This window comes from Chelonia mydas, chromosome 21 (assembly GCF_015237465.2).
Source record: "Chelonia mydas isolate rCheMyd1 chromosome 21, rCheMyd1.pri.v2, whole genome shotgun sequence".
NCBI classification, from domain to species: domain Eukaryota; kingdom Metazoa; phylum Chordata; order Testudines; family Cheloniidae; genus Chelonia; species Chelonia mydas.
This window is the reverse complement of record NC_051261.2, coordinates 36233-60972: the sequence shown is the minus strand read 5'-3', so window position 1 is coordinate 60972 and position 24740 is coordinate 36233. Positions and strand designations below refer to the sequence as shown.

Genomic DNA, 24740 nt, shown 5'->3' with positions numbered 1-24740 from the left:
GTTGGTCCATGAGGGAAATGATTTGAGCACGACCTGAATTGGCCACCCACTGTCACTGTTGGTCCACAACGGAAATGATTTGTGCACTACCTGAATTGGCCACGCACTGGCCGCTGGCCGTTGCTCCGTGAGAGAAATACTTTTTGCATTACCCTGAGTGGCCACCCAGTGTCACTGTTGCTCCGTGAGGGAAATTGTTGGTACATTACCCTGACTGGCCACCCAGTCTCACTGTTGCTCCGTGAGGGGAATGCTTTGGGCATTACCCTGACTGGCCACCCAGTGTCACTGCTGCTCGGTGAGGGGAATTGTGGATTACCCTGAGTGGCCACCCAGTGTCACTGTTGCTCCGTGAGTGAAATTGTTTGTGCATTACCCTGAGTGGCCACGGAGTGTCACTGTTGCTCCATGAGGGAAATGCTATCTGCATTACCCCTAGTGGCCACCCAGTGTCACTGTTGCTCCATGAGGGAAACTGTTGGTGCATTATCCTGACTGGCCACCGAGTGTCACTGTTGCTCCGTGAGGGAAATTGTTGGTGCATTACCTAGAGTGGCCACCCAGTGTCACTGTTGCTCCGTGAGGGAAACTGTTGGTGCATTACCCTGAGTGGCCACCCAGTGTCACTGTTGCTCTGTGAGGGAAACTGATTGTGCATTACCCTGATTGGCCACCGAGTGCCACTGTTGCTCCGTGAGGGAAATTATTTGTGCATTACCTGAATTGGCCACCTAGTGTCACTGTTGCTCCGTGAGGGAAATTGTTCATGCATTACCCTGAGTGGCCACCCAATGTCACTGTTCGTCCATGAGGGAAATGGTTTGTGCATTATGTGGACTGGCCACCCAGTGTCACTGTTGCTCCATGAGGGAAACTGTTGGTGCTGTTAAGGAAAAGTTAGCACATGTGACTCCATTTTGGTTTGGGGCTCACCATTGTCTAAAAGCAAGCACATCATACACCAGGAGGAGTGATTCTTAGATACTGAATCCCTGTGAAAATCCTCCTCTTTGTCTCCAGCCTGCCTTGACTCCCAGTATCTGGTTTTTGTCAGTCTCTAACTCCCTGTCTCTTGGCCTTTGATGTGAGGCCTCCCAACCTGATAATAAAAGTTATTGATGCATGGCTTTAGGACCATGCTGTGTAATTAACATACTGGTATAGCACGAGGAATGCACCAAGCAGGGATAGGTGGTAGATAAGACAAGGGTTTGTTTATTGGCTAAGGTTTCCGATGCACGAGGGCAACATGCTTTGCTAAAAAGTATATAACCTTTGTATAATCTGTATTCAGGGTCCCCTCCTGGCTAGCAGGGGGGCACCACGCTCGAGCGTAATAAAGTTGGTGTCTTTAGGGAACTCTGCAGTTGTGGACTTTGTTTATGTGCCTCAGCCTAGATTCAAACTGTGCGTGTCCTACAAGGTGTAATTCGTAGCATTGGTGTGCGTGTCCTACCAGGTGTAATTCGCAGCATTGGTGTGCATGTCCTACCAGGTGTAATTCGCAGCATTGGTGTGTGTGTCCTACCAGGTGTAATTCGTAGCATTTGTGTGCGTGTCCTATCAGGTATAATTCGCAGCATTTGTGTGCGTGTCCTACCAGGTGTAATTCGTAGCATTTGTGTGCGTGTCCTCTCAGGTGTAATTCATAACAGTTTTGGCGACCACGAAGGGGCTCTAGGCTCGCCCCAACAAGCGAGACTACACTCCTCCTCTCGGACAGCTCCAGCCGGCACAGGGTGAGTTCACCTTTGAGAACTCCGAGGAGGGGGGGTGTGAGCCGTCGCTTAGGCGATAAGATGGCACATTTGGTGTCCTTTTGGTAGCCCATTATGGGTTCTGGGCAGAGTGTCAGTAAGGGGACCCCTTTGGCTGAAATTCTCAAGAATTGGGGGAATATTTCTGGTACCCATGGGTTAGGTAAAAAAAAAAAAAAAAAGCTGTAATCTTGTGCAAGGTTGAGTGGCCAGCACTAACAACTCAAACACCTTTTGACTGGCCACTGGATGGTTCCTTTGCTGGGGAAAAATTAACAGTGCTTAGGAAAAGGCTGGAAAACAAAGCTCCAGCCCAGATGGATTATTGGTATGTATGGGACAACTGGGCTTATGCGCATGCGAAAGGACGTCCTCTTTCCTCCTCCTTTTCTTATTCATCTCAGGGGTCTCCAGCCCCGCTCTGTGCTATGCCTGCTTCTGCCCCTCCTCCGGCTTACCCTCGGCTTTCTGACTTATGCCCGTCACCTCCTTGCTTGCCAATTAGCCGTGCTTTCTATCCAGATGTCAAGCCTCATGGGGGGAGGACTCGGGTATCCCTTGTAAGTGGAAATATTTAAAAAAAGAGACCAGGAGGCCTGGGGCTAGTTAAGAAGCCCACCCTCCTTGTTAATTTGGTAATGAAACAAAGCTGGTGCTCATGGAAGGGACGGTTCAGAGAAAAAAACAGGATCGGGCCCAAGCGGGCAGGCAACAGATAGAGAAATTGGAAAACAGGTTGGAAACTTGGAGGTCATAGTGAAAAAAGAGGAGTAAATAATTACAGGAATGGAAAACGTAAATCCCGGAATAATACTTGAAATGGTAAAATCTAAGTTAATTGGGTGTCGTTTTGGGAAATAAGCAAGTGATTTTAAAAAGGATAGTAAGAAGTTAACTCTGTAGTTGCTGGAGAGAATTAAGCAGTTAAACTTTGTAAAATACTGGAAAGAAAAAAAATTCTTGGTTTCTTTGCAGCCATTTTGGAAAAAATGGGCCCTTTTCCAAAGAAATGCAATTATACAGTGCTACTTAATTAATATCTTATTAGGCTCCAAGGAGCTACAATAGGCGATGTCTTCCTTTTCAGGTCACTGTGTGTTTGACATCAGGAGTTAAAAGTAAAAGGCAATCAAAAGTCTAGTAAAGTTTATTGTGCCCTTTTTAAAGTAAGAATCTTTAACCTGTGGATCCAAAAGCAAGCCGGAAAGCATTTGTTTTAATGTAAATTACCTAACTGATAAAGTAGAGGCCACTGAAACCTGGACTGCCTATAAAACAAATACAAAAAAAATATGGGTAATTCCTCTGTTTTGCCTGCAATTGACAAGTGTATTTGTATAAAAAGGAAATATTTTAAGCAATGACTGACTGCCCAAAAGGGGTAGATCTGTGGTTTTTTTTGTCTTTCAAAAAATCAGAAAAAACTGATGCCAGCTAAAAAGCATTTCAACTTCTCATAAATTTACTGGCACAATAAGAATTCTATTCTGTGTTCTATGTTTTCTTGTGGTGTTTGTCTTGTGGTCAGAATTGCTGTGTTTAATTTTTCATAGGACAGTTTAGTTTAAAACTAAATAGAAGGGTTAAATCAAAATGCAGATACTCGTTTTATTCAACTTGAAATATATACTAAAGTTTAATACATTTGCTTAAGTAAAAAAAAAAAAAAATTCATTGGCCAGATCTTTTAATTAAAAAAAATTGTTGTTAAAATTTCCAACAGTCTTTGGAAGCAAGGACATGAAAGGTTAACCCACTCCCCATATTATACATGAGATCCTTCTGGCTACCTCACATTTCTAGCCAGAGGGCTGGGGAGGGAGGAAAGCTATTGGACACCAGAAGTTGTACCGAGTGGACTTCTCAAAAGTGGGTGTGCTTGTCCTGGCTTGTTGCTCCAAAGTTCTGTAATAAAGTCATTTTCCTAAAAGGGTGTATGTACATACATTAAACAATAAGACTAAAGTGCTGTATAATGGGCAATGTACATGTGTTCCTTTTTAAACAAAGGTGTATAAGTAAAAAGTAAAAGTTTCCTTTGCAGGTTAATAAAAGCCAAGAAGGGGAAAAAAATAAAATAAAACAGAGGACAAGCTAATTCAACGCTGTAGCTGTCAGGCTCGGTCCAAAGATAAGACACTGGCCTGCCCAAGGACACTACTCACAGCTAGGATTTGGCTAACAGCCAAGAAAGAGGGGGGCTTGAATGTTCCCAAGCAGCTGTAAGATCTGCAACACACTGCCAAACATTAATAAAATGTGTTAAGTCTCTGTATTTACAGGTAAAAGAAGTCCTGCTTCAAAAATCCTGCGCAAACCTGCCATTTGTTAAAACCAGGTAACTGGGTCTACATAAAGGTCCATCAACAAAAAACTACTCTGGCCCCATGCTGGAAAGACCCTTATTAAGTCCTGCTAACTACCAACACCGCTGTGAAGTGCCAAGGACTGACTGCCTGGACCCATGCTTCTGACTGCAAAAGACCCCTCCACCTCGAGATGACTTCACTTCGACTACTGATCAGCCTGTCCCTCTTTCTGGGTTTTTTTTCTTTCCTCCTTTGGGACAGCAGGAAAAAAAACAAGGTAAAGTGCTAGTAACCTCTCCCTTGTCCACTGACAAAGCTAACCTGCATTCAGTATTTGCTAAAGAAACCAAAGCACTACAGGGTGATGTGCTAGTAACCTCTCCCCTGTATAATGCAAAACCATGACTGTTCCAAAAAAAAAAAAAAAAAAAAAAAAAAAGGAAGAAACGCCTGCTCTGCTAAAACCACCAAAAGCCAAGGATTCCTGACTGCAAAAGTCACTGAGAATTGGCCTTCATGGCAAAGACGGAGCATTGTACATTGGCAAGGAGGAAGTTGCGGGATGTATTCTAGGGAATGTGAAGTAAAGTGGTGGGGTGGGTTTATTCCAGAGGCTGGAACCTGTGTTTGTAGGCAAGTATAAATACCAAAAACGCCTTACAGCCACGAACATTACTCCCACCATCTGCCACCACTCCTTTGCAGGTAAAGGTTCCTGGATCCATCATAGCTACGTTAAGTTGGCGCTGGGACTCCCACCTGACCCTGACAAGCCATTGGACGAGCCACTTTACGAATGAACACCACGACCAACCCATGGACTAAGCTTTCCAGCTACTGGGACCTTCACAGCCCACCAGGACTTTTTGTGTTCCTGTTTATTGGACTTACATTGGGGGTAGTGTTTTTTGTATGGTATAAAGGAGAATGCTGACATTGGTATGGTTTGCCTGGGGGGTTCCTCTCCCTATTCCCAAGTCCAGTACAAGGATGGGAGGGCAATAGCTTCTTGCATTTAACCCGCGCTGTCAAACAGGGTGTAAATCGAACGCAGTGTTGGATTGGTATTCATACCCCCACGAATTTAGGTCAGGGGGTCCCGTTGGTAGGGGTACCTATGCCCCTTAATCGAACACTCCAAACTAAGCTATGGGCAAACACAACATTTAACTGGATGTTACAATCCAAATATGGTCTATTGATATGGTGGCCCAGGGTAATTATGCTTCCTGTGTGTCACGACCTAAGGGCATAGAAAATACAGTTTTTGTAGGGAATTTTGTGGGGTGCAAGGACACCAGCCAAATCAGCTCTGGTGCAGAAGGCCCCTCTACCTACTCCAGGACCACGTGGCCAGTCCCCGAAGGGTCTGGCTGGTATTGGTTATGCAATCACACAGCCAATAAGGTTCTCCCAGCAGGATAGTGTGGTACATGTACCTTAGGGGCTATAGTACCCGCCGTGACAGTACACCAGAACCTGACCCGGGGAGAGATCCGCAATCTAGTATGGAGGGACAGACAAAGTATTCCTTTAAACCCCCTTTCTCAACGGCCCAAAGGCTTTCACTCCTTTGTGCGTTGGTTTCTGCCATGGTTGGGAGTAAGCGAGCTGAAAAAAGCTATAGTTAACATTTCAGCTGCTTTGAAACTAATGGCAAATGCTACTGCAGATGCTCTATCTGCCCTTCAAATTGAAGTCACCCAGCTATCCCAAACTACACTGCAAAACCGCCTAGCCCTGGATTATCTCCTTGCAAATCAAGGCGGGGTTTGTGCTCTGGTCAACTCAAGCTGTTGTGTATTTGTAAATCAGCACCATAGGGTGGAAACTGACATCCACATCCTCAAGCAACAGGCAGCCCTATTCCACCACATCAGCCTCGACACTACCAGCGCCGGATTCCAGGAGGTCTGGGACTGGCTCACCTCATGGCTACCGGATGTGGGGACTTGGGGACGGCGTATTTTGTATTTACTTTTTTTGACTGTTATTGTTTTTGCATTATTTTTTGTATGCCTACAATGCTGCAGTATGTGCTGTCGGCAGTTGCTAACCCTGCAGCGTGGTTACTCAGCCCCGATATAGCTTACTGATGTACAAAAAGAAAGGGAGGACTGTTAAGGAAAAGTTAGGACATGTGACTCCATTTTGGTTTGGGGCCCACCATTGTTTAAATGCCAGCACATCATACACCAAGAGGAGTGATCCTTAAATACTGAATCCCTGTGAAAATCCTCCTCCTTGTCTCCAGCCTGCCTTGACTCCCAGTATCTGGTTTTTGTCAGTCTCTAACTCCCTGTCTCTTGGCCTTGATGTGAGGCCTCCCATCCTGATAATAAAAGTTACTGATGCATGGCTTTAGGACCATGCTGTGTAATTAACATACTGGTATAGCACGAGGAATGCACCAAGCAGGGATAGGTGGTAGATAAGACAAGGGTTTGTTTATTGGCTAAGGTTTCCGATGCACGAGGGCAACATGCTTTGCTAAAAAGTATATAACCTTTGTATAACCTGTATTCAGGGTCCCCTCCTGGCTAGCAGGGGGGCACCACGCTCGAGCGTAATAAAGTTGGTGTCTTTAGGGAACTCTGCAGTTGTGGACTTTGTTTATGTGCCTCAGCCTAGGTTCGAACTGTGTGTGACCTATCAGGTATAATTCGCAGCATTGGTGTGCATTACCCTGACTGGCCACCCAGTGTCACTGTTGCTCCGTGAGGGAAATTGTTGGTGCATTACCCTGAGTGGCCAGCAAGTGTCACTGTTGCTCCGTGAGGGAAATTGTTGGTGCATTACCCTGACTGGCCACCCAGTGTCACTGTTGCTACGTGAGGGAAATTGTTGGTGCATTACCCTGACTGGCCACCGAGTGTCACTGTTGCTCCTTGAGGGAAACTGTTGGTGCATTACCCAGAGTGGCCACCCAGTGTCACTGTTGCTCCGTGAGGGAAATTGTTTGTGCATTACCCTGACTGGCCACCGAGTGTCACTGTTGCTCCGTGAGGGAAATTGTTGCTGCATTCCCCTGAGTTGCCAGCCAGTGTCACTGTTGCTCCGTGAGGGAAATGGTTTGTGCATTATCCTGAGTGGCCACGGAATGTCACTGTTGCTCCGTGAGGGAAATTGTTGGTGCATTACCCTGAGTGGCCACCCGATGTCACTGTAGCTCCTTGAGGGAAACTGTTAGTGCATTACCCAGAGCGGCCACCCAGTGTGTAGCCAGACCGCCAGCCCCCCCTCTCAGACCAGCATTGCTGGGAACACATGGGAGCCAAAACAACAGGGCACTTAACATAAATTCCAGCACAGCCTTTGAAGCTGTGAGAAGCACAGGTGTGCTGCTACAATGTGCCTCTGGGAACATATACAATGATTAGGCTCACAGCAGACAGAGAAGCTGTAACAGACATGGCTCTTAGCCCCTACTAAATAGCGTGATGCACACACCCCAACATCCTAGGTGGGAAAATATTTACTGTAATAAAAGGAATGTTCAGTAGTCAAAACTTATTGTTTCTCTCCCTTGCAAGTGTGAACTACTCTTGCGAGAGCTGGCGTCGCCCAGACAGACCAGCCCCAATTTGGCATAAGAAAGGAGAAAGAGAATAAAGGAGTACAGAGGTATAAGTATGGGACCTACAGCACCATGATTTTTGAATGCTTTTCACTATCTATCTGCTGGTCAGATCAGTGACAGCCTCCCAAGGCTTCTGCAGCTAAGAGGGTCCCTAACCCTTGTCCCTTATTCGTCTTTCCGCGGAATTGAGTGACCGATCCTGGCTTGGCACCGCTGGAATCGAGAGATGCAAGGAGGGTAAGAAGCACCCACACCTGATCTCCTATCTTTAATGTACACATATTTTGAAATAGAGCTCTATACTTTGTTTTCTTTCTTTGGGGTTGTGGCTTCAGTTTTGTAACTTGTTTGTGTGTGTAACATCTCTACATTTAAATAAGTAGGCACTAGGAATTTTGTAACTACATGATTAGAATCTAGTTTAATAAATTTTGGTAACCATTTGTGCATAAGCTTGACTTGTTTCTCTGGTTTACTGTAAAGCAGCCAACACAATTAAAGAACCTCAGCCATTTTGGCTATAAAGCCTGGCCATTGGGTGAGAGTACTAAGAGCCTAGCATTGAGTTGTGCCGCCTCCATGGGGCAAACTCTTGGGGCGCCTGTCAGTCAATCCTGACTGCCCACTGCGAAGGAGCTCTGAGCTCTAGCAGTTAAAGTCACGGGTGTGGAGAGGCTCTTAGTGCTGCCATTGGGGCACCTGTCAGTCAGTGTTGACTGCCCGCTGCGAAGGAGCTCTGAGCTCTAGCAGTTAAAGTCACGGGTGTGGAGAGGCTCTTAGTGCTGCCATTGGGGCACCTGTCAGTCAGTGTTGACTGCCCACTGCGAAGGAGCTCTGAGCTCCAGCAGTTAAAGTCACGGGTATTTAGGACCTTGGGGCATCCGTCAGCTAGCCCGGGCTGCCCGCCGCGAAGGGACAGTGCATCCTAGCGGTTAAAGTCACGGATGGTATAAAACGGGCATAGCTGGCACCTCACCAAACATCCTTGGCCATCGGCTAACACAGTGTCACTGTTGCTCCGTGAGGGAAATTGTTTGTGCATTACCCTGACTGGCCACCCAGTGTCACTGTTGCTCCGTGAGGGAAATTGTTGCTGCACTACCCTGAGTGGCCAGCCAGTGTCACTGTTGCTCCGTGAGGGAAATTGTTAGTGCATTACCCTGAGTGGCCACCGAGTGTCACTGTTGCTCCGTGAGGGAAATTGTTGCTGCACTACCCTGAGTGGCCAGCCAGTGTCACTGTTGCTCCGTCAGGGAAATGGTTTGTGCATTACCCTCAGTGGCCACGAATGTCACTGTTGCTCCGTGAAGGAAATTCTGGGTGCACTACCCTGACTGGCCACCGAGTGTCACTGTTGCTCCTTGAGGGAAACTGTTGGTGCATTACCCAGAGTGGCCACCCAGTGTCACTGTTGCTCCATGAGGGAAACTGTTGCTGCATTACCCTGACTGGCCACCCAGTCTCACTGTTGCTCCGTGAGGGAAATTGTTGGTGCATTACTCAGAGTGGCCACCCAGTGTCACTGTTGCTCCATGAGGGAAATTGTTAGTGCATTACCCTGACTGGCCACCCAGTGTCATGGTTGCTCCGTGAGGGAAATTGTTAGTGCATTACCCTGAGTGGCCAGCCAGTGTCACTGTTGCTCCGTGAGGGAAATGGTTTGTGCATTACCCTGAGTGGCCACAGAATGTCGCTGTTGCTCCGTGAGGGAACTTGTTGGTGCTTTACCCTGACTGGCCACCGAGTGTCACTGTTGCTCCTTGAGGGATACTGTTGGTGCATTACCCTGACTGGCCACCCAGTGTCACTGTTGCTCCATAAGGGAAACTGTTGCAGCATTACCCTGACTGGCCACCCAGTGTCACTGTTGCTCCGTGAGGGAAATTGTTGGTGCATTACCCTGACTGGACACCTAGTGTCACTGTTGCTCCTTGAGGGAAATTGTTGCTGCATTACCCTGACTGGCCACCGAGTGTCACTGTTGCTCCGTGAAGGAAATTGTGGGTGCACTACCCTGACTGGCCACCGAGTGTCACTGTTGCTCCTTGAGGGAAACTGTTGGTGCATTACCCAGAGTGGCCACCCAGTGTCACTGTTGCTCCGTCAAGGAAATTGATGGTGCACTACTCTGACTGGCCACCGAGTGTCACTGTTGCTCCTTGAGGGAAATTGTTGCTGCATTACCCTGAGTGGCCACCCAGTGTCACTGTTGCTCCGTGAGGGAAATTATTGCTGCATTACCCTGACTGGCCACCGAGTGTCACTGTTGCTCCTTGAGGGAAATTGTTGCTGCATTACCCTGAGTGGCCACCCAGTGTCACTGTTGCTCCGTGAGGGAAATTATTGCTGCATTACCCTGACTGGCCACCCAGTGTCACAGTTGCTCCGTGAGGGAAATTATTGCTGCATTACCCTGACTGGCCACCCAGTGTCACTGTTTCTCCGTGAGGGAAATTGTTAGTGCATTACCCTGAGTGGCCACAGAATGTCACTGTTGCTCCGTGAGGGAACTTGTTGGTACATTACCCTGACTGGCCACCGAGTGCACTGTTGCTCCTTGAGGGATACTGTTGGTGCATTACCCAGAGTGGCCACCCAGTGTCACTGTTGCTCCATAAGGGAAACTGTTGCAGCATTACCCTGACTGGCCACCCAGTGTCACTGTTGCTCCGTGAGGGAAATTGTTGGTGCATTACCCTGACTGGACACCTAGTGTCACTGTTGCTCCTTGAGGGAAATTGTTGCTGCATTACCCTGACTGGCCACCGAGTGTCACTGTTGCTCCGTGAAGGAAATTGTGGGTGCACTACCCTGACTGGCCACCGAGTGTCACTGTTGCTCCTTGAGGGAAACTGTTGGTGCATTACCCAGAGTGGCCACCCAGTGTCACTGTTGCTCCGTCAAGGAAATTGATGGTGCACTACTCTGACTGGCCACCGAGTGTCACTGTTGCTCCGTGAGGGAAATTATTGCTGCATTACCCTGACTGGCCACCCAGTGTCACAGTTGCTCCGTGAGGGAAATTATTGCTGCATTACCCTGACTGGCCACCCAGTGTCACTGTTTCTCCGTGAGGGAAATTGTTAGTGCATTACCCTGAGTGGCCACAGAATGTCACTGTTGCTCCGTGAGGGAACTTGTTGGTGCATTACCCTGACTGGCCACCGAGTGCACTGTTGCTCCTTGAGGGATACTGTTGGTGCATTACCCAGAGTGGCCACCCAGTGTCACTGTTGCTCCATAAAGGAAACTGTTGCAGCATTACCCTGACTGGCCACCCAGTGTCACTGTTGCTCCGTGAGGGAAATTGTTGGTGCATTACCCTGACTGGACACCCAGTGTCACGGTTGCTCCGTGAGGGAAATTATTGCTGCATTACCCTGACTGGCCACCCAGTGTCACGGTTGCTCCGTGAGGGAAACTGTTGGTGCATTACTCAGAGTGGCCACCCAGTGTCACTGTTGCTCCGTCAAGGAAATTGTTGCTGCATTACCCTGAGTGGCCAGCCAGTGTCACTGTTGCTCCGTGAGGGAAATTATTGCTGCATTACCCTGACGGGCCACCCAGTGTCACAGTTGCTCCGTGAGGGAAATTGTTGCTGCATTACCCTGAGTGGCCACCCACTGTCACTGTTGCTCCGTCAGGGAAATTGTTAGTGCATTACCCTGACTGGCCACCCAGTCTCACGGTTGCTCCGTGAGGGAAATTATTGCTGCATTACCCTGACTGGCCACCCAGTGTTACAGTTGCTCCGTGAGGGAAACTGTTGGTGCATTACCCAGAGTGGCCACCCAGTGTCACTGTTGCTCCGTCAGGGAAATTATTTCTGCATTACCCTGACTGGCCACCCAGCGTCACTGTTTCTCCGTGAGGGAAATTGTTAGTGCATTACCCTGACTGGCCACCCAGTGTCACGGTTGCTCCGTGAGGGAAACTGTTGGTGCATTACTCAGAGTGGCCACCCAGTGTCACTGTTGCTCCGTGAGGGAAACTGTTGGTGCATTACCCAGAGTGGCCACCCAGTGTCACTGTTGCTCCGTGAGGGAAATTATTGCTGCATTACCCTGACTGGCCACCCAGTGTCACTGTTGCTCCGTGAGGGAAATTATTGCTGCATTACTCTGACTGGCCACCCAGTGTCACGGTTGCTCCATGAGGGAAACTGTTGGTGCATTACTCAGAGTGGCCACCCAGTGTCACAGTTGCTCCATGAGGGAAATTGTTAGTGCATTACCCTGACTAGCCACCCAGTGTCACTGTTTCTCCGTGAGGGAAATTGTTAGTGCATTACCCTGACTGGCCACCCAGTGTCACGGTTGCTCCGTGAGGGAAACCGTTGGTGCATTACTCAGAGTGGCCACCCAGTGTCACTGTTGCTCCGTGAGGGAAATGGTTTTTGCATTACCCTGAGTGGCCAGCCAGTGTCACTGTTGCTCCGTGAGGGAACTTGTTGGTGCATTACCCTGACTGGCCACCGAGTGTCACTGTTGCTCCTTGAGGGAAACTGTTGGTGCATTACCTAGAGTGGCCACCCAGTGTCACTGTTGCTCCGTGAGGGAAATTTTTAGTGCATTACCCTTACTGGCCACCCAGTGTCACTGTTTCTCCGTAAGGGAAATTGTTAGTGCATTACCCTGACTGGCCACCCAGTTTCACTGTTGCTCCGTGAGGGAAATTGTTAGTGCATTACCCTGACTGGCCACCCAGTGTCACGGTTGCTCCGTGAGGGAAATTATTGCTGCATTACCCTGACTGGCCACCCAGTGTCACGGTTGCTGCGTGAGGGAAACTGTTGGTGCATTACTCAGAGTGGCCACCCAGTGTCACTGTTGCTCCGTGAGGGAAATTATTGCTGCATTACCCTGACTGGCCACCCAGTGTCACTGTTTCTCCGTGAGGGAAATTGTTAGTGCATTACCCTGACTGGCCACCCAGTGTCACGGTTGCTCCGTGAGGGAAACCGTTGGTGCATTACTCAGAGTGGTCACCCAGTGTCACTGTTACTCCGTGAGGGAAATCGTTGCTGCATTACCCTGAATGGCCAGCCAGTGTCACTGTTGCTCCTTGAGGGAAACTGTTGGTGCATTACCCAGAGTGGCCACCCTGTTTCACTGTTGCTCCGTCAGGGAAATTATTTCTGCATTACCCTGACTGGCCACCCAGCGTCACTGTTTCTCAGTGAGGGAAATTGTTAGTGCATTACCCTGACTGGCCACCCAGTGTCACTGTTGCTCCTTGAGGGAAACTGTTGGTGCATTACCCAGAGTGGCCACCCAGTGTCACTGTTGCTCCATGAGGGAAATTGTTGCTGCATTAACCTGACTGGCCACCCAGTGTCACTGTTTCTCCGTGAGGGAAATTGTTAGTGCATTACCCTGACTGGCTACCCAGTGTCACGGTTGCTCCGTGAAGGAAACTGTTGGTGCATTACTCAGACTGGCCACCCAGTGTCACTGTTGCTCCGTGAGGGAAATTATTTCTGCATTACCCTGACTGGCCACCCAGTGTCACAGTTGCTCCGTGAGGGAACTTGTTCGTGCATTACCCTGACTGGCCACCGAGTGTCACTGTTGCTCCTTGAGGGATACTGTTGGTGCATTACCCAGAGTGGCCACCCAGTGTCTCTGTTGCTCCATTAGGGAAACTGTTGCAGCATTACCCTGACTGGCCTCCTAGTGTCACTGTTGCTCCGTGAGGGAAATTATTGCTGCATTACCCTGACTGGCCACCCAGTGTCACTGTTGCTCCTTGAGGGAAACTGTTGGTGCATTACCCAGAGTGGCCACCCAGTGTCACTGTTGCTCCGTCAGGGAAATTATTTCTGCATTACCCTGACTGGCCACCCAGTGTCACTGTTTCTCCGTGAGGGAAATTGTTAGTGCATTACCCTGACTGGCCACCCAGTGTCACGGTTGCTCCGTGAGGGAAACTGTTGGTGCATTACTCAGAGTGGCCACCCAGTGTCACTGTTGCTCCGTGAGGGAAATGGTTTGAGCATTACCCTGAGTGGCCACGGAATGTCACTGTTGCTCCGTGAGGGAACTTGTTGGTGCATTACCCTGACAGGCCTCCCAGTGTCACTGTTGCTCCGTGAGGGAAATTGTTAGTGCATTTCCCTTACTGGCCACCCAGTGTCACTGTTGCTCCATGAGGGAAATTGTTGGTGCATTACCCTGACTGGCCACCCAGTTTCACTGTTGCTCCGTGAGGGAAATTGTTAGTGCATTACCCTGACTGGCCACCCAGTGTCACGGTTGCTCCCTGAGGGAAATTATTGCTGCATTACCCTGACTGGCCACCCAGTGTCACGGTTGCTCCGTGAGGGAAACTGTTGGTGCATTACTCAGAGTGGCCACCCAGTGTCACTGTTGCTCCGTTAGGGAAATTGTTGGTGCACTACTCTGACTGGCCACCCAGTGTCACTGTTGCTCCGTGAGGGAAACTTTTGGTGCATTACCCTGACTGGCCACCGAGTGTCACTGTTGCTCCGTGAGGGAAATTGTTTGTGCATCACCTAGAGTGGCCTCCCAGGGTAACTGTTGCTTCTTGAGGGAAATGCATTACCCTGTGTGTCCACTCAGTGTCACTGTTGCTCCATGAGGGAAACTGTTGGTGCATTACTCAGAGTGGCCACCCAGTGTCACTGTTGCTCCGTGAGGGAAATTGTTGGTGTATTACCCTGACTGGCCACCGAGTGTCACTGTTGCTCCATGAGGGAAATGATTTGTGCATTACCTCAATTGGCCACCGAGTGTCACTGTTGCTCCATGAGGGAAATGGTTTGTGCATTACCTGAATTGGCCACCGAGTGTTACTGTTGATCCGTGAGGGAAATGGTTTGTGCATTACCCTGACTGGCCAGCCAGTGTCACTGTTGCTCCGTGAGGGAAATAGTTTTGCATTACCTTGAGTGTCCACGGAGTGTCACTGTTGCTCCGTGAGAGAAATTGTTTGTGCATTACCCTGACTGTCCACCGAGTGTCACTGTCGCTCCGTGAGGGAAATTGTTGGTGCATTACCTAGAGTGGCCACCCAGTGTCACTGTTGCTCCGTGAGGGAAATTGTTGGTGTATTACCCTGACTGGCCACCGAGTGTCACTGTTGCTCCATGAGGGAAATGATTTGTGCATTACCTCAATTGGCCACCGAGTGTCACTGTTGCTCCGTGAGGGAAATGGTTTGTGCATTACCTGAATTGGCCACCGAGTGTTACTGTTGATCCGTGAGGGAAATGGTTTGTGCATTACCCTGACTGGCCAGCCAGTGTCACTGTTGCTCCGTGAGGGAAATTGTTTGTGCATTACCCTGACTGTCCACCGAGTGTCACTGTCGTTCCGTGAGGGAAATTGTTGGTGCATTACCTAGAGTGGCCACCCAGTGTCACTGTTGCTCCTTGAGGGAAATGCTTTGTGCATTACCCTGTGTGGCCACTCAGTGTCACTGTTGCTCCATGAGGGATACTGTTGGTGCATTACTCAGAGTGGCCACCCAGTGTCACTGTTGCTCCGTGAGGGAAATTGTTGGTGTATTACCCGGAGTGGCCACCCATTGTCACTGTTGCTCCGTGAGGGAAATTGTTTGTGCATTACCCTGAGTGGCCACGGAGTGTCACTGTTGCTCCGTGAGGGAAATTGTTCGTGCATTACCCTGAGTGGCCACCCAGTGTCACTGTTGCTCCATGAGGGAAACTGTTGGTGCATTACCCTGGTTGGCCACCGAGTGCCACTGTTGCTCCGTGAGGGTCATTCTTGGTTCATTACTCTGAGTGGCCACCCAGTGTCACTGTTGTTCCGTGAGGGAAATGGTTTGTGCGTTACCCTGACTGGCCACCGAGTGTCACTGTTGCTCCATGAGGGAAATGGTTTGTGCGTTACCCTGACTGGCCACCGAGTGTCACTGTTGCTCCGTGAGGGAAATTGTTGGTGTATTACCCTGACTGGCCACCGAGTGTCACTGTTGCTCTGTGACGGAAATTGTTGTTGCATTACCCTGACTGGCCACCGAGTGTCAGTTTTTCGCCGTGAGGGAAATTGTTGGTGTATTACCCTGAGTTGCCACCCGGTGTCACTGTTGCTCCGTGAGGGGAATTGTTGGTGCATTACCCTGACTGGACACCTAGTGTCACTGTTGCTCCGTAAGGGAAATTCTTGGTGCATTACCCTGAGTGGCCACCCAGTGTCACCGTTGCTCCATGAGAGAAATGCTTTGTGACTTACGCTGTGTGGCCACGGAAGAGAACACACACACATCACACACAAAACATCACACAAACATCATACACAAAACATCACACACAGACAAGACGACACATGACCCCGACAGACACAGACAGAAAACGTCTCACACACAGAAACGACACCGAGACACTGAAACAACATGAGACACTGTAGTCAAGGAAACACACAACACACACACGACACCGACACACACAAACAACACGACACACTGACGACACTCACAAGCCTGACACACACAAACAAAACGACACACGACACCGACACGCACAAACTACATGACAGACGACACCACACACGACACACACAAATGACACCGACACACAGCAAGACACATGACACACGACACCGACACACAAGACTACACATGTCACACACACACAACGCGATGCACAACAGACAACACCAACACACACACAATATGAAACCGACATACACACAGAACCCAACACACAACAGCGATACACACACATGACACAACGCACAACACCGACACACACACACAAATGACACGCAAAACATAATATACACACAACACAACACATGAAACTGACACACACACACAACATGACACACAACACATGACACCGACTCACACAGAACATGACACTCAAATGACACACACACATGACACACAACACACGACACTGTCAGACACACACAACACGATACTCACACAACATGACACAGGACACCGACAGATACACACGCAACATGACACTCACACGACATGACACACAACACAGAAACAACACGTCGCACATTGCACATCACACACAGCGCACGTGGCACGTTGTACACAGCAGATCACACGTCGCGCACACAGTACGTCACATGTCTCACATCGCAGACGTCGCATGTGACGCACAACACGTCACATGCGTGCGCACACACACACAAACACGTCACACACGTCGCACACACTGCACGTCGCACGTCACGCACAACACGTCGCACTTCGCAGACGCACAAGTCGCACGCGTGCGCACGCCCACAACACGTCACACACAGACACACAACATGACACACAATAAGTCACACGACAAACAAAATGGCACACATGACACACAAAAATCACACACAACACATGACACTGACACACCATGTCACACACACACAAACACACTCAAGACGGCAGACGACACTGAAACACACACACACACACCATGTCACACACACAGAGACACGCAAGATGGCATACGACACCGACACACACACATACAACACGTCACATGCACACAAACACACCCAAGGCGGCACATGACACAAGACACACGACACGTTGCATGTGGCACACACAGCACGTCACACATATGTCGCACACACTGCACATTGCAGAGACAGCATGTCGCACGTCACACATTATACACAGCATGTCAGATGTCGCACGTCACATGTTGCATCACATGCACAGCACGTCGCATGTTGCGTCACACAGCAAACACGTCGCACACACCACATTGCAGACATCACCCGTTGCATGTCACACATCACATGTGATGCACAACACATCGCACCTTGTATGTCACACAACACGACACACAAAAATGACTCACAACACACGACACCAACACACACAACATGACACACAACACATGATACGAAACATGAAACGGCACACAACACAACACACACACAACAGACGACACGGACACACACACAACACGACACACAGCCCGTTACACACACACTCAAGACAACACCCGACAACACACAACATGAAACACAGCCCGTTACACACACACTCAAGACAACACTTGACATGACACACAGCCCGTTACACACACATAGAACAGATGTCCCAGGTACATAAACACGTCTCATACACACAAAATGACACACCACACGACACACAACATGGCACACAACACAACACACAAAATCACACACAACATACGACACCGACACACACAACATGACACATGACACAGAGAATGGCACACCACACAAAACATCACATAGAAAACTTCACAGACAGACAACACCGACACACACACACAACATGACATACAACGGCACACAACATGACACACAAAAATCACACACAACAGATGACACTGACACACACACAACATGACACACAAAATGGCACAAAACACAACACACACACAAAACAGAAAACATCATACACGACACCGACACATACACAACACATGTCACACACACACGAGACCCCACTCATTGCATGTGGCACACACAGCGTGTCTCATGTCCCACGCCACACACATGTCGCAAGTTGCGTGTCACACACACACAGCACTTTGCACACATCATGTCGCACGTCACCCACAACATCTCACACGTCGCACATCACCCACACAACACGTGGGACGTCACAAGCGCAGACCCAACACGTCGCACACACATCACATTGCGCGTCACACGTTGTACACAGCATATCGCATGTCACATGCACAGACACACCACATTGCACATCACGCACAAAACTTTGCACGCATGCAAACCAGAACACACACAACCCATCACACAGACACAAACAATATGACACACACAACACATCATCCACACACAAACACACGCAACACGTCACACAACCCACCTCAGACACACAACACACGTCACACTCAACACATAACACGTCACACACGACACAGCACATGACATCGACACACAGACACAGAAGACGACACACAACACATCACAGACACAAGACACACAAAAGATCACACGCACCATACCACACAGACACACATACACAAGAACACACATGTCTCAGACACACGCTAGACGACACACGACACACACTCCACACAACAGTCAAGACGACACACGACACACGCACAACACGTCACACACACGACACACGCACAACACGTCACACACGCACAACCTTACACATAACCAGTCTCACAAAGACACACATAACACAACGCACAACACGTCAGATTCACACACAACAGGACACACAAAAAGGCACACAAGACAACACACATAAGACAACACACACAACACATGAGAACGACACATACATAACATGTGACACCCACACAGAGCACGACCCACAACACGTGACACACACACAACACACGACAGCGACACCCACAGAGAACACTACCCACAACATGTGACACACACACAACACACGACAGCGACACCCACACAGAACACGACCCACAGCACCTGACACACACACACAACACACGACAGCGACACACACAAAGCACGACCCACAGCACCTGACACACACACACACGACAGCGACACACACACAAAGCACGACCCACAGCACGTGACACACACACACAACACACGACAGCGACACACACACAAAGCATGACCCACAACACGTGACACACATACAGAACACGACACACAACACCGACACACACACAGAAGACGACACACAAAATGGCACACAACACTACACACACAGGGCACAAATAACATCAAACACAAAACACATGACACCGTCAGACACAGACAACGCGACACACGACACCGACACACACACAGAACCTGATGTACGACACACGACACCGACACGCGATGCACAATACCGACACACACATTCTCATGAGACACAACACGTCACACACACACAACACACAAAACGCTCACACAACACACCACACAGACACACACACAACATGTCACACACACGCTAGATGACACACAGCACACGGACAACATGACACACACACACTCCACACAACACTCGAGATGACACAGAACACGTCCCACACACACAACACTGCACACAACCAGTCTCACAAAGATACACACAACACATCAGACACACACACAACAGGACACACAAAAGGCAGACAAGACAACACACACACACACCACAACACACAAAACATCACACACACAACAGACGACTCTGACACACACATAGAACACGACACACGACACAACAGCGGCACACACACACAGAAGACGACACACAACCCCGATACACACACACACACAACACGTCACATACACACATAACACTACACACACAAGACAACACACAACGTGACACAAATAACATCACATACAAAACATACGACGACGACACACAGAACACGTCACACCCACACAACACGACACACAACACGTCACATGACACACAACACGTCACACACACATAAGACGACACACAAAACATCACACACCACACAGACAACGGCACACAACACGTCACACACACATAAGACGACACACAAAACGTCACACACACATAAGACGACACACAAAACGTCACACACAGCACAACACTCAACACGGGGGCTGGGCTGTCGGTGCGGGGGGGATAAAAAAATACCCTCCAGCCCCTCCCCCTCCCCGTGCCGGGGTTCTGCCCCCCCCCGCTTAGCCCCCGCTCCCCGACCCCGGATTTGGCCGCTTCCCTGTCCCCGCTCCCAGCTGTTTGAGCCCCGCACACCCCGCACAGTCAGTGTCCGCCCCCTTCCCACACTCCGCCCCTCCCCTCTCCCGCGTAGGGAAGTTTAGGGCCAAGTCAGGGCAGAATGAGGGCGTAGCGGCTTCAGCAGCTACTACTGAGCATGCGCCATCCGTGTTCGATCCCCACGCTCACTCCCAGCTCAGGTAGCGCGCGCGGGGGCCCATCGCCGCCGAACCCGCCTCCCGGGTCTGACCCGGTGTCACCGCGTTTGACAGGCGGGGCGGGGCGGTCTATATGAACGGGGGGATATGTACGGGCTGGGCCCGAGAATGCGGCTGCGCCCCAGGGCAGGCTGGGAGATGTAGTTCCTGACGCACCTCGGGCCGGAAATAACGTTGCCCCAACCTACGGGCGGAGGCGGTTAACGGTGCGCCTGAGGGCGCCCCGCTCGCTGATTGGCTGAGAGACGCCGGGGGCAGCCGCGAAAACATAGACTCCCGGAGCCGGGGAGGGGCAGATGGTGTGAAGGGGGGGTTCAGGCGGCGGGGGGACATGGGAAACTGTTGCTGTGATTCTCTCTCAGCACATGGGGAACGAAGGGGGCGAGAGCAGTTCGATCCCCCGCTGCAATGATCCATTTAAAAGGAGTCTGGCCTCCTCCAGCCTGAGCCACGTTTCTGGTCTCGCTGAGAGGCGTGTTAATCCGGAGTCACTGCAAGGCAGAACAGGGAGTGACTTCAAATTAACATGGGGGGGCAGATAAGATCAGGGTGTGTCCCTGTAGGGGGTTTCAGTTGTTGCTAAAGGGGGGAAAGTTACTCACTTTCTCTCTTTCTCTGCCTCAGGATATTGGGGTTGAGCCTCCTGGTTCAGACGCTGCTGCCTCGATTGTGATCTGGGAGCCCAGGCTGAGCAGCTGCTGCTCCCCCAGCGGGATCGGGGCTGGGGAGTGACCGTGAGTAAAGCTTCCTCTGTGCCCAGCCAAGGTGAGGATTTTCTCCAGCTGTAATTAGCCCCATAGGGCAACCCAAGGCTCTGCCCACACCAACATCTGAGCAAGAGACTCCAGGCGATGGATAGAGACCTCAGGGAATGGGCATGAAAGTGACTCTGCACCAAGAGCTTCTCCTCCCCTCAGCAATTGCAGGAGCCGATCCAGCCATAGGAGAGGGAACCCCCAGGATTGGGTGCCAGCAAGAGACAGGGGAAGGGAGACACAAGGAGAGAGAGAGAGAGAGAGACTGAAAAGGGCAGTGGGAGAAATAACTGGGGGGAGAGATTCCCAGATTTCTGACCGGCCCACGCACGCTTATTGCCGCATCCCTGGGTGGATTCACTTTGCTACGAACAAGGTGAGGTGCAGGGGGAGGAAAAGCCAGCTCCTGACTCTCCCTGTACCCCCTGCTGTAGGAGTGTGCTGCCCTGGGGACAATGTCAGGGGGAATCCCCCAATGTCACTCCTTTTGTTCTGCTCTTCTCTCCCATTCGGTTCCCAGACTTTGTTACTGGGAGGGTTTTAAAATGTCTCGCTGGTTTAGTGCTAGTGGGAGGGGTCGGTCAATACGGTAATCAAGTGACCAAACATTTCCCCAGCATAGAATCGTAGAAGAACGATAGGGCTGGAATGAACCATGAGAGGGCATCTAGTCCATCCCCCAGCACTGAAGTGTTTGTCCAACCTGTCCTTGAAAACCTCTAATGATGGGGATTCCACCACCTCTCTCGCTAATCTATTCCAGTGCTTAATTACGTTTTTTTCACAATTGAGTCATGTGGTTGACTCAGATTCAATTTGTGATCCACTATAACTCCCGATCGTTTTCAGTAGTACTACCTCGTAACCAGCTATTCCCCACTTGTTTGTTGTGCATTTGGTTTTCCTTCCCTAAGTCTAGTACTTTGCACTCGTCTTTATTGAATTTCATCTCATTCATTCAGCTCACTTCTCCAATTTGTAAATGTTACCTTGAATTCTATGCCCAAATAAATCTGTTAGTCTTTAAGGTGCCACCGGACTCCTTGTTGTTTTTGTGGATACAGACTAAGACGGCTATCCCCTGATAGGTGACGCTTTGTTATTTTTATGTCTGATTTTATAAGCAAGTAGTTTTTAAATGAGGCGTAACTCAGAGGTACGCAAGACAAATCAGACTCCTGAAAGGGGCACAGTAGGGTGGAAAGCCGCCAGTCTACACAGCTATTTTTAATGGGCTAGCACCTACAGTGGAGCACCCATAGGGAGACACATCTCAAAGAAATGTTAGGGGGCTTATTCCTTCACCCACTTACTTCCCTGGTCATTCTCACATGAACAGAGAGCAACAATACCCGAAGTCCAAAGGTGCAAACAATTTGATGTTTATTGGGGTGAACTTCCAGCAAGCATGATTCCAGTTTCCTTCCTTAGTGTCCCCCTTCCCAACTCTGACACCACAGAGCCTTACACCTGTGTCCTTGTTCCCATTCCTGCCGTTAGCCAAACACGATTCGAATTTCCCCAGCCCCATTCCTTGTTCCCATTTCCCCTCCCCACACCCACCCACTCACTTCCTGATTGACTGCAGACTATATAGTAAAACTTGAGTTCTGCTTAGCTATACCTTAACCAATCATTTTCCTGAAATTTAACTAACCAATCCTAACATATTGTAACATGATTATGTAACCAATTATATCCCACCACCTTAATTAGTTTACACCCAGCAAAATTAATTATACAGCAGACAGAAACAATCACAGAACCAGACAGCGATTATACAGACAAACAATAGCGAAGTGGGAACTATAATGACAAAAGAATACAGAAGTCAGGATTTCACATCCCAGCTATTGATAAGTGAGTTCTTGCCAGACAGGATGCTATCAAACTAAGTTTCCTTTTACATCTTCTAGGCACTTCCCTTTCTCTGGAGATGATAGGCACTATCAGGACAGGAGTGTATTCCTAACAGCCCAATAGCACCTTATTTCAATGTGACTAGTTTGGAATGTGAGGATGTGACCGGTCGCTTCCCAGCTTATGGCTGCCTCTGTTACTCAGTCAAAGGCCTTAGCCTAAGAACAGGGGCTCAGACTGTCACAGTAAGAGAAGGACCTTACACCGGCAGACAGTGATTGTGATTCTGTCTTTTATACCTCTAACTAGCCAAGTGATAAGAATAAATCTAAATTCTTAAAGTACAGGCCTTTGCAGACAGGCCTGAATATCTATATCCTAACAAGAACCATCGTTAATACACAAGTTGTGTAATTTCTTCTTTTGCTGTTACCTGATCTCACTGGTCTTCTTTCCCCTGAGCAGGGTTTCCAGTTTCCAAACCCGATGTCATATCCCAGCTGGAACGAGGGGAAGAGCCGTGGGCCCCAGATCTCCAGGGCTCAGAGGAAACAGAGATCCTGAGAGGCAGCTGCATGAGTGAGGGATCATTGAAGAAAACAGCTGGGATTCCCAGCAAAGACCTTGTGAGGTCTCTGGGTTCAGGATGGTACCCAGCAGGTGTCATATCCTCTGGGCAAATACTGTTTATGGCTTCCTACCCATCCTGAAAAAAAGAAAAGGAGTACTTGTGGCACCTTAGAGACTAACATGGCTGCTACTCTGATACCCATCCTGACTAACTCCTGGCAGTAGTTCCCTCCCCAAACTCCCATCTCCCTGAGTGTTTGGATGGGAACTGGATGCAGAATTGATCCCCTCCTCTCGCCCCTTTGGGGAAGAGTTGGGGGAAATTCAGTCCCTGATTTTTTTCCATCTTCAGCTATTTTCTTGGTTTCTTCTCCCCTTTTCCCTTCCGGTTTCTAAGGTTTTTCTTTCTCTGTCCCAGCAGGTGATGGGATGGTGAGAGAGACCGTGGAACAGAATCGTCAGCAGGAAGATGAGCAAGTGGAACCACATGGGGCGTTGTTGCAAAGATGCAAAAAGAGCGTGTCCAGGAGTTGTGAGCAGGGAAAAGTCTCTCAGGGGCAGCACAGGCCAGAGAAGCGGCAGGGAAACCAGCCAGCGCAGAAAGTTGGAATATCTGTTAATTATCGGGGAACTCATAAAGGTCTCAAGGAAACCACAGCCCAGCAGAGAATCCTGACGGGAGAGAGAAATAACACAGGCTTTGAGTGTGGGAAAAAGTTCAGGAGGCACTCACACCTTATTACCCATCAGAGAATCCACACCAGAGTGAGACCCTATGGATGCTAAAGGAGTACTTGTGGCACCTTAGAGACTAACCAGTTTATTTGAGCATGAGCTTTCGTGAGCTACAGCTCACTTCGTCGGATGCATAGCATATCGTGGAAACTGCAGAAGACATTATATACACACAGAGACCATGAAACAAAACTTCCTCCCACCTCACTCCCCCGCTGGCAACAGCTTATCTAAAGTGATCCTCAAGTAGAGCCATTTCCAGCACAAATCCAGGTTTTCTCACCCTTCCCCCCCCCCACACACCTTGATTATCATGCGCATTATAAAGAGGGGTTTCAAAGGGGGATGGGCTGTTGCCAGCAGGAGAG

General features: G+C 49.4%; 1 protein-coding gene across 4 annotated transcripts in view; it reads left to right on the top strand.

Moving 5' to 3' along the window:
• Nucleotides 1–24138, top strand: part of LOC102944985 (zinc finger protein 436-like) — a 112961-nt gene extending 88823 nt beyond the window's left edge. The window contains exons 1-3 of one of the 4 annotated variants that reach the window (XR_006286932.1): nucleotides 20381–20434; nucleotides 21077–21583; nucleotides 23533–24138. The gene's annotated coding sequence lies outside the window, so the exon portion shown is untranslated. Of the gene's footprint in view, nucleotides 20435–20483; nucleotides 20752–21076; nucleotides 21584–23532 lie in introns of those variants that run through there. The other 3 variants (XR_006286933.1, XR_005223191.2, XR_005223190.2) reach the window with 3 other exon arrangements.
• Nucleotides 24139–24740: the final 602 nt, after the last annotated feature.